This window comes from Antechinus flavipes, chromosome 2, assembly GCF_016432865.1.
Source record: "Antechinus flavipes isolate AdamAnt ecotype Samford, QLD, Australia chromosome 2, AdamAnt_v2, whole genome shotgun sequence".
NCBI lineage: Eukaryota > Metazoa > Chordata > Mammalia > Dasyuromorphia > Dasyuridae > Antechinus > Antechinus flavipes.
The window spans coordinates 635,334,579-635,355,050 of NC_067399.1; the positions used below are offsets into that span (position 1 = coordinate 635,334,579).

The window sequence follows — 20,472 nt, forward strand, 5'->3', positions numbered from 1 at the left end:
TCAAAATTATAAAAATGAAAAAATAATAAATCGCCAAGAAGTTATTTGTTTATAATTTTATTATGTAATGTCATCAGATCACAGTTTCTCCTAAAAGCTGATAAGAAGCTACAATTCTCCCCAGCTACTGACATTTACAAACAGAGAGCAATCCTAGCCAGTAAAGGATTTGCCTATTAGCCATGCTATCTCCACAAAGACAGCAGCCTTATTAAATTACAACTGTTTGAACAAGGTCAAGCACGCAGGGTTTAATTCAAAGTGTTTCCAGGTATAATGCTGTCAGGTCAACTTAAACAAGCCAACAGAGGCTTGGAGCCTGATTAAATATTAAAACAGAATCTTTCACATCTGTTTTTACCCAAGGATGAAATTACTGTACATCACTTCAACCAGCTCATTAATACACTATACACACATCTTGCCTCAAAGGTTACAGGAATATCAATGCTTCAGAGTGCCTGCAGTGAAACCTGCACTACATAGCTAGAAGTGAGGTCATTACATGCTTTAGGAGGATGTCAATATTGCTTTGCAAATGTAGGAGATAATCAAGACATAGATAGATTTTAATTTAAAGGATAAAAACATTCATGAAGTTAAACTGGTTGCTTTTGATCTGAATCTTTTAATGATTCATTTCATTTTCTTTGTTAAGTAATGGCACTGAGAAGAAATGTTGAACTGTAAGTAAGAGGACTAGGAACCTACTAGAAATCTGGAGAGGTATTTTTTAATTTGTAAAAGAACAAATTGCAATTGGAATCTAATAGACACATCAGCAACATCTTTTAAAGCTTCATGTACATGCTCCTGAAAATATAGACCACAGACTTTAAAACATACTAGAAAAAAGAGAATGGGTCTTGTAGACAAAGAGTTGGGTTCAAATCCTGCCTTTCAAATGATCAAACAAGTGTGGAAGAGTCATTTAAGCTTCAGGGACCTAAGTAATACTATAAAGATGCCAGGGAAACTAGGAATCAGAAATAAGGAAGGAGAGTTATTTCAGGCACAAGGGAAAGCCAGCGCAAATAGAGGTAGGAGATGGTATTATCATGTGTGAGAAACAACAAAAAAAGGCCAAAGTAGCTAGATCAAAGAGTATAGGAGTAAAATGTGCTTATGGGAAAAAAAGGGATTTTATCTTTGATAATGGAGATAATGGAGGAATCCCACAAGTTTTACTGAGTATGGTAGTAACAGGTTAGACTTGCACTTTGATGGCGGAGTGAAGGATAGATTGCAGTCACTGGAAACTCACCAAAAGGCCTTTCTAACAGTTGAGGCATGAGATGATGAGGAGCAGTACGGCTCTGGTGGCCCCATGTGAGTACAGAGAAAGGGATGTCTGGATGAGGGATGTCGTGAAGCTAGAAACTACAAGACTTGACAAGAAATTGGTTGTGTGGGGTGAAGGCAAGTGTGTAGTGAAGAATGACATTGGCAGTGGCAATGATAGAGCCGCAACAGCAAGAGGGAAAGAAGTTGGTCAGACTAGAGGGTTTAGGGGGAAAGATAATGAGCTGTGGTTGAGGAATCTGAGTTGCATATGGAACACCTACCCAAGATCTTGCCTAGGCAATTGGTGATAGGATAGGAGCTCAGGAGAAAGATCAGGACTAGATATATAGAGCTGGAAAACTGGAAACTGAGATCCCTAACTGAGATACTGCAGTGCATGGATTCTTAACCACTTTTTGTTTCATGGTCTCCCTATGAAGCCTCTGGACTCTTTCTCAGAATGTTTATAAATGCTTAAAATAAAACACAAAATATTACACCAAAAAAACCCAATTCTACCAACATACAATTATCAAAATATTTTGTAAAAAGCAGGTTCATAAAATACCAGATTAAAAACCCTTGCTATAAACGGAGGAGAGAAAAGGATAGAGGTGGCCTGAGTAAGATCAGGTAAAGGAGAATGAAAAGGAACAGTCAGAATTAAGAGGAGAACCAGAAGAGAACTGTTATGGAAATCTAGAGAGTATATAGGAGAAGATGGTGATTAACAGTGCCAAAAACTGCAAGAGAGTTCAAGAAGACTGAGGGAAAGTCAATAGATTTGACAACTAAGAAATAACTAAGTTCTGGTTGAAGGATATGGCTAGAAGCCAGACTGTATACGGTTTTGAAGTGAGGCAAAGAGAATTAGAAAAAACTCAAACAGGAGAAAATCTCAAGATTTCTCCAGGCGTTTAGTCAAAAAAAAAAAAAAAAAAAAAAAAGTAAGGGGAAATACAGAAAGAAAGGTGGATAGTACTAAGGATCAAGTATACAGAAGGGAGGAATGGTGGTTTTTTAGCTATCAGGGAAACAGCCATCAGAATTTTAAGACTAGAGAGAAGCAGGGATGATAATACAGGAAATCTACTAGATAAGGCAGGATGGGATAAAATGGGAGAGATTTAGAGCGCATGTAGAGAGATTTGCTTTGGTAAGCCAAAAAAAGAAGTCCTACTTTTCCAAGACAGAAGTGAAGGAAATTCCGGGGGGTAGGGAGGGGTAGGGTGATTTCTGAGGCAATTAAGATGAAGAGGAAGAGAGAAGAAGCAGCCTTAGCTGCTTCATGGTTGGGACAAAGTGAAGTATGGGAGATACTAAGCTAAGAGCAGGAGAAGGCATGACAGAAGAACCTGAAGATGGATAAAAAAGTCTGTTATGGTCATGGTGGCGACTGAGATAATAAAACGACTAGGGATGTGTAAAAAGACTTTGCTTTGCTTCATTGAAGGTCCAGTTAAGATTTTCATCATTTTCTCCAACTTTGATCTTCAATTTATGAACAGAAGTGAAGAAGCAGATAGAGTAATCCAAGGTTGGAGTTGAGCAAGACATAATTTGTGACAGGACAAAAGGGCAAGGGATTCAAGTATAGAGTCAAACTTATTCACCAAGGGGTCAAAATAGAAATTCATCACAGGGATCTATCAAAACTCAACTTAAAAACACACATACAGACACACACACCACCATATTATTTTAATGAGCAAAAACCATATATTTCTATTTTTATGTTGAAAAGGTATAGCAGCATTTTAGTTCAAGGATAAATGGATAGATTAGGATCATTTTCCCCCCACATACGGTGTTTCCCTGATAATAAGACCTATCCCATGAACAGACAATTTTCAGATGAAGAAATTGAAACTATTACCACTCACATGAAAGAGTGTTCCAAATCACTATTGATCAGAGAAATGCAAATTAAGACAACTCTGAGATATCACTACACACCTGTCAGATTGGCTAAGATGACAGGAAAAAATAATGATGAATGTTGGAGGGGATGCGGGAAAACGGGGACACTGATGCATTGTTGGTGGAGTTGTGAACGAATCCATCCATTTTGGAGAGCAATCTGGAATTATGCCCAAAAAGTTATCAAACTGTGCATACCCTTTGATTCAGCAGTGTTTCTATTGGGCTTATACCCCAAAGAGATACTAAAAAAGGGAAAGGGACCTGTATGTGCCAAAATGTTTGTAGCAGCCCTGTTTGTCGTGGCTAGAAACTGGAAAATGAATGGATGCCCATCAATTGGAGAATGGCTGGGTAAATTGTGGTATATGAATGTTATGGAATATTATTGCTCTGTAAGGAATGACCAGCAGGATGAATACAGAGAGGCTTGGAGAGACCTACATGGACTGATGCTAAGTGAGATGAGCAGAACCAGGAGATCATTATACACTTTGACAACGATATTGTATGAGGATGTATTCTGATGGAAGTGGATTTCTCTGACAAAGAGACTTAACTGAGTTTCATTGGATAAATGATGGACAGAAACAGCTACACCCAAAGAAGGAATACTGGGAAATGAATGTGAACTATTTGATTTTTTATTTTCTTCCCAAGTTATTTTTACCTTCTGAATCCAATTCTCCCTGTGCAGCGGGAGAACTGTTCGGTTCTGCAAATATGTATTGTATCTAGGATATACTGCAAAATATTTAACATATATAGGACTGCTTGCCATCTTGGGGGGGGGGGGGAAGGAGGGAGGGAGGGGAAAAAACGAAACATAAGTGATTGCAAGGGATAATGTTGTGTAAAAATTATCCTGGCATGGATTCTGTCAATACAAAGTTATTATTAAATAAAATTAAATTAAAAAAAAAAAAAAGATAATAAGACCTATCCTGAAAATAAGCCCTCCCCTTACTGTGTAAGATTCCTCTAAAATAAGCCCTCCACCGAAAATAAGCCCTATTGAGATTGCTACTGTAGTGAAGGTGATCCCCTGCGCTACACACTATATTACAGTACCCTCTATATGCACCGACCGTCCGTCCGTCACTGCCCCCCCCCTCCCCCGGTGAAACACACGCCGAGTTGCATCCAATCAGAGCTGCAGCAGTGAGCGCATTATCCTGTGCTTCCCCAGTGATTTACTTGCTGGCGCCATTGAGAGCAGTGCCGCGGAGGAGAGCTGAGGCAGGACAACATAAAAACCCGGTATGTAAGCGGGAGTGAGGGGGCATGATGGAGGATAAAAGGAGCATGATGGAGGATAAAAGAAGAACTCAGCCAGCACTCACCGCGCTAAAGAAATGAAGAACTTCCTTGCAGAGAGAAGAATAGATCAAGTAATGATTCCTGCAGGAATGACTGCCTATCTCCACACCCTTGATATTGCAATAAACAAGCCATTCAAGGACCATTTGTGCATGGAAGTCAATGACTACAATGAAAATAGAACAGAAAGAAATCAGCGTGGAAACTTTGTGAAGCCCTGTCTGCAAGAAGTCGTGACTTGGGTGAAGAAGTCATGGAATAAAATTACTGACAGCTGTGTCGCCAAGGCACTACGAGCAGGTTACCTGGACAAGACATGTTCATTTAAAGAGAGCTATATTGCTGGACATGACAGATGGGGTCTACTTCTTCTAAAGGAAATAGAGGCACAAAACATCCAGGACGGAATTCAGGGTATGGACACTTATGACGATGTTGTTGAAGAAGATGACATGATCACTATTGAATAAAGGTACTTTTTTTTGTTCTCATTTACCTGTTTATTAAAATTACTGTCAATGTTCATTAAAATAAGACCTCCCCTGAAAATAAGCCCTCTGGTGGTTTTCTGTCCAAAAAAAAATAATAAGACAGTGTCTTATTATCGGGGAAACACAACAGTTTGCTAACTACAATCAGATATGAAGACCAAACCGCTCTTTATTTCTGAAAAAAAACATTTCCTATCAATTTGAAAGAAAAAAAAGTTGCTAAGATTAGTAATTACTTTTTAAAATAAATAATTACTAATTTATGGCTTTTATAACAAATTATCTTATTTTTTAAAATCAGCAATATCCTCCTGGATAATCTCTGTGATATGGTTAAAACTAACATTATCTGCTATTTGGATAATAGCTGAAGTAAATCTATTAATGCCAGCAAGTTCCAATTCAAATTGCAAGTCTTCCCCAAAGCTTTCTCTGACAATTTTTATGTACTCTCAGTTCTTGATTCTCTCTTTTTTTTCAAATCCCAACAATAAAATAATATACTGTTCAATTTTTTAATACAATTCAACAAACATTTATTAAGTTCTCTTTGGCACACTATCTAGATATAAATTTTAGAAGAAACACAACTCATTGTCTCACAAGTATTATTTACTTTAGAGGGATATGGCACATACTTAAGTAACTATCATCAAATGTATAATCAACCAGTAAACTGTGTGCTTATTGTTAAACCCTATATGAAATATAAAGGAAATAGAATATACAACCCAAGTGCTAAAAGAGTTAATAATCTAAATAAACTCTACGTATAATACATAATGAATGCATTAGAGATATATAAAACAAAGTACCATGAGAGATCCTTGGGGAAAGCTATTACTAATTAGGGGATGTATTATATTCATCAATAACAGAAGTATTGATAATAAAAACAATTATAATAATCTAATTACTAAATTCAACATTTATTAAATTATATGCAAAGCTTTCCACAAAATCCTGCTCTTAGACTTCATTGTGGTATGAAAGTAATAGTTATGGCAGGAAAGCCTTGCTGGAAAGGCTTTGCAAATATCTTCTGCAAATAAATTGTGAATACTTTCTAAAGACAAAGCTACTTAGTATAGAGAGGCTTATCACCAATAGGCAAGATACTATATAATAAATTATTTAGCCATGGGAATCCCATAAAATGGTATTCAGAAAAGTTTCCTTCTATTTCTGCTGTGATGTTCAAAGAAAGGCAGAAAAGGGAGCAGAAAGGGCTAATCACATTTTTAGTCCATATATATATATAAACTTTTTCCCCCAATAACATTTAAAAACATTAACATTCATTTTTTTTAAAGTTTTGAGTTCCAAGTTCTCTTCCTCCCTCACACCCTCTTCCTTTCTTAATGTTAGCTTTGAAGAAGATTGCTCTATTGCTCTAAATGGGTTATCCATGTCCGGCTATCATCAAGCAACTTTGAGAGAAGTTTTTGGAGGAATGTTGACTTTCCCACTAAAAATAAAAATAGAAAAAAATTCAGTTGCCCACTATCACTGTTACTATTTAATATTGTATTAGAAATGCTAGCTTTGGCAATAAGAGTTGAGAAAAAGATTAAAGGAATAAGAATAGGCAATGAGGAAACCAAATTATCACTCTTTGCTGATGATATGATGGTATACTTAGAGAACCCCAGAGACTCTACTAAAAAGTTATTAGAAACAATCCACACCTTCAGCAAAGTTGCAGGATACAAAATAAACCCACATAAGTCATCAGCATTCTTATATATCACTAACAAAACCCAACAGTTAGAGTTACAAAAAGAAATTCCATTTAAAATAACTACTGATTGTATAAAATACTTAGGAATATATCTGCCAAGGGAAAATCAGAAACTTTATGAGCAAAACTACAAAACACTTTCCACACAAATTAAGTCTGATCTAACCAACTGGAAAAATATTAAATGCTCTTGGATTGGGCGAGCAAATATAATAAAGATGACAACACTATCTAAATTAATCTATTTATTTAGCGCTATACCAATCAGACTCCCAAAAAACTACTTTGATAACCTAGAAAAAATAACAACAAAGTTCATATGGAAAAACAAAAGGTCAAGAATTTCAAGGGAATTAATGAAAAAAAAAAATCAAATGAAGGTGGCCTAGCTGTGCCAGATCTAAAATTATATTATACAGCAGCAGTTACTAAAACCATCTGGTATTGGCTAAGAAATAGACTAGTTGATCAATGGAATAGGTTAGGTTCAAAGGACAAAACAGCCAATAACTTTAATAATCTAGTGTTTGACAAACCCAAAAACCCCAGTTTTTGGGATAAGAATGCATTATTGGACAAAAATTGCTGGGAAAACTGGAAATTAGTATGGCAGAAACTAGGCATTGACCCACACTTAACACCGTACACCGAGATAAGGTCAAAATGGGTTCATGACCTAGGCATAAAGAATGAGATTATAAATAAATTGGAAGAGCATAGGATAGTTTACCTCTCAGACCTGTGGAAGAGGGAGGAATTTATGACCAAAGAAGAACTAGAGATCACTATTAACCACAAAATAGAACATTTTGATTATATCAAATTGAAAAGTTTTTGTACAAACAAAACAAATGCAGACAAGATTAGAAGGGAAACAATAAACTGGGAAAACATTTTTACAACCAAAGGTTCTGATAAAGGCCTCATTTCCAAAATATATATAGAATTGACTCTAATTTATAAGAAATCAAACCATTCTCCAATTGATAAATGGTCAAAGGATATGAACAGACAATTTTCAGATGAAGAAATTGAAACTATTCATAGACATATTAAAAAGATGCTCCAAATCATTATTAATCAGAGAAATGCAAATTAAGACAACTCTGAGATACCACTACACACCTGTCAAATTGGCTAGAATGACAGGGAAAGATAATGAGGAATGTTGGAGGGGATGTGGGAAAACAGGGACACTGATACATTGTTGGTGGAATTGTGAACCCATCCAGCCATTCTGGAGAGCAATTTGGAACTATGCTCAAAAAGTTATCAAACTGTGCATACCCTTTGATCCAGCAGTGTTTCTACTGGGCTTATACCCCAAAGAGATACTAAAGAAGGGAAAGGGACCTGTATGTGCCAAAATGTTTGTGGCAGCCCTGTTTGCAGTGGCTAAAAGCTGGAAAATGAATGGATGCCCATCAATTGGAGAATGGTTGAATAAATTGTGGTATATGAACGTTATGGAATAGTATTGTTCTGTAAGGAATGACCAGCAGGATGAATACAGAGAGGACTGGCGAGACTTACATGAACTGATGCTGAGTGAAATGAGCAGAACCAGGAGATCATTATATACCTTAACAATGATACTGTTTGAGGATGTATTCTGATGGAAGTGGATCACTTCGATAAAGAGAGCTAGGTTCAGTTTCAAGTGATCAAGAATGGACAGAAGCAGCTACACCCAAAGAAAGAACACTGGGAAATTAATATAAACGGCTTGCATTTTTATTTTTCTTCCTGGATTATTTATACCTTCTGAATCCAATTCTCCCTGTGCAACAAGAAAACTGTTCGGTTCTGCACACATATATTGTATCTAGAATATATTGTATTCAACATGTAAAGGACTGCTTGCCATCTGGGGGAGGGGGTGGAAGGAGGGAGGGGAAAAATCAGAACAGAAGTGAGTGCAAGGGATAATACTGTAAAAAATTACCATGGCATGGGTTCTATCAATAAAAAGTTATTAAAAAAATAAAAAATAATAATCTAGTACACATACAGGTGGGAAAAAAAAAAGAAATTCAGACAAATGCAAGAAAATCTGCATGAGCTAATTCAAGAGTGAAGAAAAAAAGAATCAGAAGAACATTATACAAAATTAATAGTTAGCATTTATAGTGCCTACAAAGCATTTTTTATGTTAACTCATTTGATCCTCTCAATAAGGATATATAAGATATAATATAGATAGAGGCCATTATCATCTCCATTTTATAGATGAAACTGAGACAAGAGATCAAGCAACCTAGTCAGAATCACATAGGTGGGGAATATCTGAGGTAGAATTCAAACTCAGATCTTCCTAACTCCAAGTCCTATGGCTCTAATCACTGGGTCATCTAGCTACAATATCATATGTGGAAAGATACATTAAAAAGTGGTTGACTGAAAAGTGACTTCACATGACTAGAATAGAAATATGTCTAAAAGGACTATACATGTATAATCTGTATTAGACTGCTTGCTCTCAGGAAGGGGAGAAGGAAGAAAAAAATTTTGTAATTCAAAATCTTACAGAAATGAATGTTGAAAACTATTTTTATATATAATTGGAAAAAAATGATATTAAGTAGAGGAAAAAAGTGGTTTCAAAGAGCAACAATAGTGAAGTGGGATAGAAAACTAATTAGAGAGGAAGAGCAGGATTGCCTTGATAGTTTGAGGGTCCAATTGAGATTGAGTAACAAATTTTCTAGTAGACTCCATCAGCATAGTGACATGATTGGCCTCTATTTTTGACACAAATATGGGAATAATCCAGAACTGGAATGTGAGAAGGCATGAGCAAGGATTAGGCTTAGGAGAAAGGACTATTAGCAGAAGACAGTTCACTGAGGGGTTGAAATTGAAAAAGGAGAAAAATGTAGCCAGAAGAAGGATAATAATTTGGGAAAGTTCTAAGAGAGGAAGAAATTGGAGGCAGTGCTGAGGACAAATATTATGTTTAGGTTCAAAAACAGGCCCTTCCAAATTAGACATCCTTCCTTTTTTGACAGGGCTACTGCACTGGAAGAATAAATAGTTTACTAGCTTTCAGCATAAAGTGTGTTAAATATTTCATTCTTAAAAAAATGAAGAAATGGCGCGACTTGATCAGAGGTCAAGCAAATTTGTACAATTCAAAGTGAAGAATAGTTATTACATTTTTAAATTAAATGAAACTTTAAAAATGTAAAAGCCACAGCTAGCTAAGGCCCCAGAGCCCTCAGGCTATAGTTTCAGACTGTTTGTCTAAATGATAGCCTAATCAGATGGATATGGAGCTTGTTGAAGAGTTAGACTTAAAAGAGCATCATCAACGATTTAATGTCAGCTTTTTTTCTCCATTTAGAGTTTTGTTTTTTCCAAAAAACTAATTTAAAAACAATTTTTAACATTTTTTTTTAAGTTTTGAGTTTCAAGTTTCCTCTCTCTCTTACACTCCCTTCCCTTCTTTAATGTCATCTTTGAAGGAGATTGCCAGTGGAATACCCCACTGGTATCATTGTACAGCAGAAAGAATAAGGACTCTGGTGGAATTAGAAAATGTAAGTACAAATGCTGCCTCTGATGACCTTTGAAACTTTAGGCAAGTCATCTTTGTTCTCTGGGCCCTAGGTACTTAATCTGTAAAATGTAGGGCTGGACTTAATGGCTCTGAGAACTCTTATAACTTTAAATTTATGATGCTGTGATAGGCCCTGTGCTGTTTAACATTTCTCAGGGATGAAGATAAAGACACAGTTGGCAGCTTTATCAAAATTCTAGATGACAGAAAGCTGGAAGACATGTCGAACATTCTGATTGTCAGTCAGATTCTAAAAACATCTTGAAAGGAAAGAACATTGGGGCAACTCAAGCAAGATGAAGTTTCTTAAGAGAAAAATGGAAAGTCTTATTATTACACTTTGGCTCAAAAACCTGACAACATTGGAGACATAGGCAGAAGTTTAACTGAAAAAATCTGAGGAGTCTGATGTACTACAAATTCAAAATGTGAGAAAATTATGAAGTTGCATCCAAGAAAACTAGTGTGTTGTGTGGTGCATGTGGCCCAGCTTCTTGGAATAAGGAGGCAACAATGCCATAGCACTCGTTCCTAGTTGGACCACTTGGAGGTGCAGTGCTCAGTTCTGGGTTTGATATTTTAGGAAGGACCATTCATAAGCTGGAGTGTGGCCATGGGAGGCAAGCAGGATCCTGATATGAAGATCGTTTGAAGGAAATGGGATGTTTGGCCTGGAAAAGAGGGACATGACATCTTTCTTTAAGGGCACAAATGACTGTCATTTGGAAGACAGACTAGATTTATTCTGCTTGGTCCAAGAAGGAAGAATGAGGGAGGAAGCTGCAAAAAAAAAAAAAAAAAAAAAAAAAAAAAAAAAAAAGAAAAGAAATTTAGGCTTGCTGTCAGAAATGGCCATTTTTATATATAGTAAATTCCTTCTTATTAGAGGCTTTAAAGTAGAGGCTGTTTTATGTTGCAGTAGGGAATATTTTTTAGATATAGAGTCGACTAGATGGTATCTGAGTCTCTAGTACACTGAAGCAGCATTAACTGACAAATACAGTCTTCAAGATGAGATGGAATCCTAGATATGATAGATACCAGTAACATAACCAAAGATGAAATCCTTGTACCCTAACATAAAGGAAACAACTGGGCACCAAATATGGGAATCATTTCCAAATATCCCATCTGTGTATAGTAACTTATTAGAGCTAAGATAAAAAAAACAAAACAAAACAAAACAAAACAAAAATCAACTATCAAGTTAGAAGATAAAAATGAAAAAATAAGGGACACCCAACTGACACAACTCCAATTTGCCTTACTCTTTTTCTTATTACTCTCAATTTAACAAACATAAAAATGAACATTTTCATATAGAAAAAACATTAGAGGATTGCAAATGTATTTTTAAATCTCCACTGGCTAGTCTGTTTCCTTTTTAAAAACATACAATAAATTTAACATGTGAATCTTAAAGCTATCCTGCATGGCCATATTGCCCTCTGAACTTACTTCTGTTATCTTCTGGGTATTTTAAATGTGTCATTCTGGCTCTTTTCTTTCTTTTCCTCTTTTTTTTGGGTATCATTGGCTCACATTCTCCCTCCCCAAAACCGTCTTATGACAAATAGGCACAGTTAAGCAAAATAAATTTTCACACTAGCCGTATCAAAAAGTATGCATCTTTTTTTACATGTTCAGCCCACTGACCTTCTGACAATAAGTAGGAAGCAAGGTTGAATCATGCATGGTTGTTCTTAAGTTTTTCAAAGTGACTTTTTATTTTATTTTATTTTTTACTGTGTTTTAGTCATTGAATACATCATTCTCCTAATTCTATTCATTTCACTCTGTTTAAATTCATACATGTCTTTCCAGATTTCTCTGAATTTCCATTCCTTTGGTTATGTATAATATAACAATAATAGTCTATTAAATTAATATGCCATAATTTGATCAGTCATTGATGGTCTATAGTACAATCCAATAGGGAAAAAAATTTGTCACTCACTCCATTGAATTTCACCCAAATACTCTTGATCACTGTTTCTCCTTTGGATTTGTGAACTTCATTACCAAGGACCTTAATATATAAGGCTGCTCCTAACTTTTTTCCTTTTCATTTCTTCTGAATTGGGTATACTCATTCAGGCACTCAGTGGTGTGTGAAATCATTACAGGATAGGGGAGAGAGGATGAAAGTCTGAACCACAATGGTTATTCATATCTGACAAAATATCTTCCTAATACACAATTCTTACCACATCATCCCTTGTTCAACAACTCTTAAGGGGCTCCCTATTGTCTACTGAATAAAACAAACTCCTTAGTCTGGCATTAGGAGCCCTTTACAATCTGGGTCCAACCCACATATTGAGAGCCTTATTTAATATTATTTTCCAACAGATACTCTTCAGTACAGAGATACAATATTAAAGTATTCCCCAAATTCAACATACTGTTTCAGAACACTCTCTCCATTGAAGAAATACACTTCTTTTCAAAATCCTTCCTTCAATTTTTAGTTTAAATGCACCCTTCTCCTTGGTGAAGCCTCCCATGATCACTTGAAAGTATTGTCTCCCTTAAATTTCCTTTGCCCTATCACATTCAACCTTTTATTATCCTTAGGTGTGTCCCTGCTGTTTCCCTCTAGCACAGTGTAATAAGCTCTTTCATGTTATGATGAAACTATTTAATAGAGTAAACAGGCTGAGCATCAATTATTCATCCCAATCACTAATGTGACAGGCTCACCTCCTTTTCCAGTTATATGTATTTTCCGTGACCCCTTTATACCACACTGGAAAAGTATTATCAACTTTGATTGGTAATACACTGCAATCTACTCACATCCACTCATGTCTCTCCATTGTGCTTTATTAATCTACCACTTATTTCTTTGTATATCATGATCTTCTTGGGTTTGCATTCATACACAATCACTGGAAGAATACTGATGTTAAAAAAACTTTTCTTGATTTCACGAAGAAGTCTGGAGTCATTAAAAATTATTGAAGTGTAATCACAGTCTGAGAAAAAGGGATCCTTTATTCCCTGGGCTTTTCCTATGTAGATAACTGGGCAACCCTCTTATGAGATACCTAATTCCTATAAAAGCATTGCCTAAATGAGGTCCCTAATTCCTATTTAGAAAATTTTTACAATGTTCTAGAGTTTGATGCAAATGGTAGCACCTGCAAGACCTCATGATATATAAAAAATCCTTTTTTGAACTGTCCCTGTGCTGGGTATCTTCTATGATGGTAGCAAACACCTTTGGTGAACATATACCTATATTTTATACCTTGCTTTACATTAATAATTAGAGGATCAAAGAACAAGTTATTATTGCTGTGAACATTTTCTTATTCACTTAGAAGGTGATTAAGAAAAAGTATTTTAGAAAATGTAATAGCATCCTTTATAACATTTCAAACTACTAAAATGAAATACTGCTTATTAATAAATTATGAAAAAAATTCAAGACAAAACAAAATTCCAATAGAATACAATTTTCTATCACCTAGTAATTTATGCCTGGATGATATAATCAGGCAGCTCAAAAATGACACTAAATTCAAGAACAATGAATTACATTTTTGACTACTGAAGAAAAACATCCTAGGAACTTAACATACAACATTGGTTCAATATATAACTACAATAAAATAACTTGGGCTGTGAAAAAACTTTAAATTTTAGTTAAGATTTAAAGTATTTTATTTTATTCTATATTTACTATTTATCAAGAAAATACACACACACACACACACACACACACACACACACACACACACACACACGTTTGGATTCTGTAGTTTTAAAGAACAGGTATTACTTCAAGGAAACCAGTAAAATGTGTAGCTCTTAAGGAGCACCTTTTGAAAACTGTGAGAAATGTAGCAGCTATTGACATGGAAAAATAAAATATTTCAAAGAACATTAAAGTCCATAATGAAATAATCACACCAAAATAAACAAAATAAAACTAAGAACTGACAAATTACTGCTGCTAAATAATCTAATAAGCTCCAACTTTCAAAAGTCCTTGGTGGGTGGAGGGACAATATACATGTCTTAATGTTGAAAGAAAAAGAAGAAGAAGCTAGGGAAAAATGCACAATGTTTGCTATATGGGAGAAAATTTTTTGTATCATGGACGCGATTAGAAGAAAAGCTAATTTTTACTTTTAGAAATTTTTTTTCATTCAAAACATTGCCAAATTCAACATTAGAAGTCCTGGTAGGCCTATAAGATCTGGGCATTTCATTAATCTGTAAAATATTTACCCCAAAATATCTGGGGTAGGTAGGCAGGGAAAGGATTACTTCCAGTAAACCATACAGGGACAAATAACGTTCTAATATAAGGAGATGACAAATGCGTCATCTCTGTGCTGGGTATCTTCTATTATGGTAGCAAATACCTTCAGTGAACACACATCATCAGAGGTCCCAAAGGGTCTCTCTGAAAGTCTGGGAGTGATTTTGTTATGAATTGATCATGTTAAAAGGCAAATGGAAAGAAAGGGAAAGGAATATACTAAAAGGAAAGAGGGAGCAAGGCTGGGGAAAATCCTCTCGGATAACAAGAAGTCAAGTAGATAAAAGGAATGCTGACCTCTGAACCTCATTCATTTCAACTGATCAAAGAAGGACCACACACACCTAGATATGCAACCACACACATGCGCGTGCACACACACGCACATATGCACATACAACACACACACATACCTCAGCCTGCTGAGGTATATGGATATGATGCAACACTACTGTGCTGTAAGAAGCAGTGGGGGAGATGATTTCAGAGAGTCCTGGGAAGACTTTGATGAACTGATTCAGGGTGAAGTGAGAGGAACATGAGAACAATTTATACTGAAAGCAATATAACCGAAAGAAATATGAGCTCCAATCATTGTAATTGCCAATCATGATTACAAAGGACTGTGACAAAACATGTTATATACAGCTCCTGACAGAGGTGAAAGATTCATAGTATAGAATGAGACAAGCTTTTTTTGACATGATCAATGAGAAAATTTGTTTTACTTGACTAAACATGTTTGTAACAAGTAATTGTTTTCATTTTGTTTTTAATGGGGGAAATAGAGGGAATAGGTAGCAGAAAAGGCAGATTTCGCTGACTGGTTTATGTGTGTGGGCAGAGAGATAGATATATCTTGGGAAAGGGATTAAAGAGGGGAACAAAAGGAGCATTTCCAAAACTGTCTATAACTAACAAGTGGAGTAAATCCTGATTTGTTTTCTTTTTTATTCTTTCTCTTAATAAAATAACCATTTTCTTCATTCCATCTCCTACCACTTTTAGCGGAATAAGGATTTTTTTATTCAACTTCACTTCTTTCTCAGAGATGAGCATTTTTTTTTAACTACCATTTCCCTTCAAGAATACTTAAGGGGGATAAATAAAAGCATTACTTATGATTTGAAGTGAAAGAGAAGTGGTTATTTTGCAAATGCATGAACACAGATAAAAAGAAAACATTATTTTATAGTACAGTCCCATGTCTGTTTTAAAAACATATCCACTTTTAGAAATATTTTAGAACTTTTGCTGCTAAGCATCTTCAATGCAAAATTTAAATATGTTTAAATTAAAACAAACTTATACAATTCTTTTTAAAGGCTTACAGTAAAACTATTAAAAGATGTCTTGATCTAAAGAAGACATTTTATTTGATATCACTAAAACATATAACAGACACAGTAATCAACAGTTTACTTCTAGTGTTGACAGATTTGAAAAAAAAAATTATGACCAAGAAATTTATTTTCAAAACATCAAAATGTAAATGTAACTTAAATGTAAATAATTAAAACAATATAATTAGACATTCATCAGATGCAGAACATTTATAATAATAGATCTGTCTCATTGCATAGTAAAAATATTAAGAGCAGTGTCTCAATTACTTTTACTTCCCAAATTTATATTTTTAATACTAAGGTCAACATATACATGCAATTGAAGCAGTACTAAGTCTTCAGGAGGATAAAATTTCTGGTTAATGATTATATAATGAGGAAATAAGTTTACATTTCTATAACCAGAGTAATATTAATGAATACTTGAAATTAATGAAAACTTTAAACTCTTCCCACAATTCTATCTAAATCATCTATTTTTTCTCTAAAAGAGGATAATTCCTTTATACTTTAATGAACTATTACATAGAAAACATATGAAATCAGATAGCATTTTTCTATTCAGAAGACACATCCTATGACAACATGTGGTACTTTATATGCCATTACACTCAATTTTTAACTTGCTAAAAGTCTAACACTTACTTAAACCCTCCTCCCTCTCCCTCTTTTTCTTTCTCATACACACACACACACACACACACACACACACACACACACACACACACACCCCTTAGTAAAACAAAACAAAAATAAAAACCTATAGCACCAAAGTGATTTTGGAATAAGATATATAAAGGCTAAATTGCCCCCCTCTTTCTTTTAAACCTTTTTGACATTTTTTCTTTTTTTTTTTTACTTTTCAATATAATTGTTAAGTGTTTGTACCCTTGGGAATCCAATGGAAAACCGTTATTGAATGATTTATTTTTTTAGCCTCCAACTGTGTTAGCACATAAATGGATATGTATATAGTAAAGTACATAAATGATGAAATATACAGTTTTGTGCTCATATTAAAACTTCTACTCTTATTAGTGTTTTTAATTAATTAAGCTCCACATAGAAAAAGATGTAGTATATATATATATATATTAATCCCATTACTGAATCAGATCAGTCAGTAAATTTCTCTAAATTCAGGGAAAAGTTAATAAAAAGAAACCTAAAAAAACCAACAGTTTCAATAGAATTGATTTGGTCTTGAATATTTTAAAATTCATCTTATATTTAAACTAACATCATTAAAGAGAAATGAATGTAATAACAAAGCTGATATCATAGAAGAGATGATAGAAAAATTGACCTCCCACCCTTCTTTGCAGAAGTAGACGACTATGGAAATGAAAAAACCACATGCTGTTGAATTTGATTGATGGGTTAGTAGTTTTGATGAACTCATATTTCCTGCTTTCTTCTTTATTATAAAATAAAAGATGGCTCTCTGAGTGGGTGCTGGGGAAATATAGGTAGGTGGTATAAAAACAAAATATATCAATAAAAAAATTTTAGGAAAAATAATTGAAGTCTTATGGGCACCAGAAAATTAGCATCAGAACCACATAGGGACTTTTATTAATAATTTATTAATAATTAAATAATGCTGCTTATAGCTCTATTAACCTATAGTTAGAAAATTATGTGGGGGGCAGCTAAGTGGCGCAGTGGATAGAGCACCAGCCCTAAAGTTATGAGGACCTGAGTTCAAATCTGATCTCAGATACTTAACAGTTCCTAGCTGAATGACTCAGGGAGGGAGGGAGGGAGGGAGAGAGAAAAAGAAGAGAGGAGGGAAGGAAGGGAAGAGGGAAAGAAATTATGTGGACCATGTCGACTTTATCAAAGGCTATTTTTCTTACATGCCAAGGACTAGTTGCAAACTAGTTTGCATTCACACCTTCGAAGCCAGCAAATACTAGGAATGAGGACTTAATTTATAGTTTTGCTAATTGTCCAGACTTAAGGAAAGTGATAGAGAAAAATGTTAATAATGTAAATTATACTTTTTTTTTTAAAGTGAACTTCTTGTTAAACACCTACCAACATACTGGTACTGCTCATTTTTCTTACATGTAGAAATGTAAGACCTTTCCAGCAAACAAATCTAATGATTCTAATATTTATACTTGTCTGAAATTTTATTAACAGAGTTGTAGAAACAACATAGAATATATGGGAATGAATTCTAGAGTGTTAGATTATAGATAGGTATAATATGAAAATATCATTAAATAATGATAAAGGAAACCTAATACAACTTGTAGAGAAACACATAAACTGATAGGTTGAATCTTAATTTTTAAAAAATTGTAGAAATGAAAATAACACTGTCTACACAACACAGTATCCTGAAATGTCTTGAGGAAAATGGAATAATAGAAGATGTGTGCTTTAGTCATTAGATTTGTCCAGATCCTATAAACACTGAAAAAGACCAGAAGAAACAATGTCACCTATATTATTTCTGCCACATCTCTGTTAGAATGATAAAGGGCTATTCATAAAGATCATGGGAGAAATTATTAATTCTACAGGGCAACTTACAATGATCAGAATGTTCAGCTAAAACTAAGCAAAAAAGGCAGAAACTCCTGGTCACCCAGGCTGCAATGGAAAGAACAATATCTAAGGTATCTGCTGTACCATATGAAAAAAAAAAAAGAAACATAAAGAAACTTCTTTCTATTGGAGTTAATCTGTCATTTGAAAAAACAAAGATGATGGACAATAGCCAGCCAACTGACTGGCTTCTAAGGGACAAATAAAAGGACCAACTGAGAGGTTCAAAAAACCTCTGGAAAAGTCAATAACAGGGCTATTTGGACAAAGATGACACTAACTGACATGAGATTTCATTTTTGGTCTTCTATCTCACATAAAACAGAATTCTTTAATAACAAATTTATCTACTACCTAAAGTCAGATCACTAGAAATCATAAACGATGTATCTGAAAGTTTCATGAAAGAGGGAAGAGTGGAATGAGAAGTGGCAAGGTTAATGTGTAATGGGCTTTTGAGACAAGAAAAAAGGAGTAAAAAAGATATAGCATTAAGAGACCTCCTGACAGATCTGTTCTAGAAGAAGATAACTTCTAGCTCTTTGAAAAACAAAAAGTTAATGAAGGAACATTACCCATAGTGCCTCCCAAAGAGTTGAAAAGATCATCCTGATTTACAAATGGTAAATCAAATCCAATCTAAAAGGATTAAATAATTTTACCCTCAGGCCAGCCTTGTAAGTAGGCCCAGTACAATTTCAGGACAACGGCAGGATCAGAAACTATCTCCTCCCCTGCTTTGCTGAGATGACTGTGTTATACATAACAGGGGACAAAATGTTTCATTGCATAATTAGATGCAAAAGGCTTATAGTGCAAAAACCACTTATGGTTACACAGACAATTAAGCAGAAAGTATCAATGACTAATATCATGGCCTTCTCAAATTTGCTTGGGAGATTTGCTTCTCAAATCTGCTTAAAGCAGAGGAGAGGTGAAAGGACCAGGATTATATTAGTACAAGAATGGATAGGAGGGTGAAGGTTACCACTTTGTTGCAGAAAGAGGGCTCAAGAAAGGGAGGCGAGGAATGCAGAAGAAAAACTTGGAAGATTACACAACTTTGCCTAAAGCTGGTTCTGTTTCCCTTCAACTGAATAGAGACAAACAGAAGCTGTGCAAGGAAATATTTCTGTTATGCGTGGCTGCAAATACAGTTCTGGGTTGCATGATTTATTAAGCTTTTTAAAACCTGGGCACTTGGTTATGCAGAAGTCTCATTCCTAGACAATTCAGTAATCAAAGTATGAACTTAGAAGATTAAGGAAGGAAATGTATTAAATTAAGCACAATGTTAACAGGTTTGCAAACATCATCTGAAACTTAATACATTCAATAAATGATAATTAAAGTTGCTTTTACTTACTTTTAATGCCCTTAAAATAAATTTTTCTTCACAGAAGTATCCAAACCACTTAGCATGTCTCCACTGTTATATGGTTTTCTTTTTTTAAGTTTGGCAATAGTTGATCTGGCTTAGGAATACAATCATTCCCATCTCCTCCATGAAATCTTCCAACCATGCTACCCCATATCCATATTTTTTTTTCTCTTAAGAGAAAAAATGTATCTTAATGTCTTACTCACTTAATCAAAGATTGCATTATTTAAATGCTTATTTTTATCTCTCCAACTCAATTATAAATTATAATTTCCTTGAAGGCAGTTCATTTATTCTTTACATATTTATATTTATTTTATTTCTTTATATATATATTTATTTATTTAATTATTTGTATATTATTTCATTTAACACATTACTAACTATATGGAAGAAATTCAAACAAATATTTTTTGAATTCTGGATATTTAACACTAATCAATTTTAACTTGATTCAATTAAACAAGAACTTATTAAGCACCTACTACATACTTGTGCAATTGCTGGGGACACAAATTTTAAAAGAACAACAAAATAACAACTTCCTCTCAAGGAATTTATACCTAGCTGAGGAGGGAGGAAACAATTTGAAAATAAA

General features: G+C 34.5%; 1 protein-coding gene across 3 annotated transcripts in view; it reads right to left on the reverse strand.

Moving 5' to 3' along the window:
* KAT6B (lysine acetyltransferase 6B) overlaps positions 1 to 20,472 on the reverse strand; it is a 224,798-nt gene that overhangs the window by 154,347 nt on the left and 49,979 nt on the right. The window lies entirely within an intron of this gene.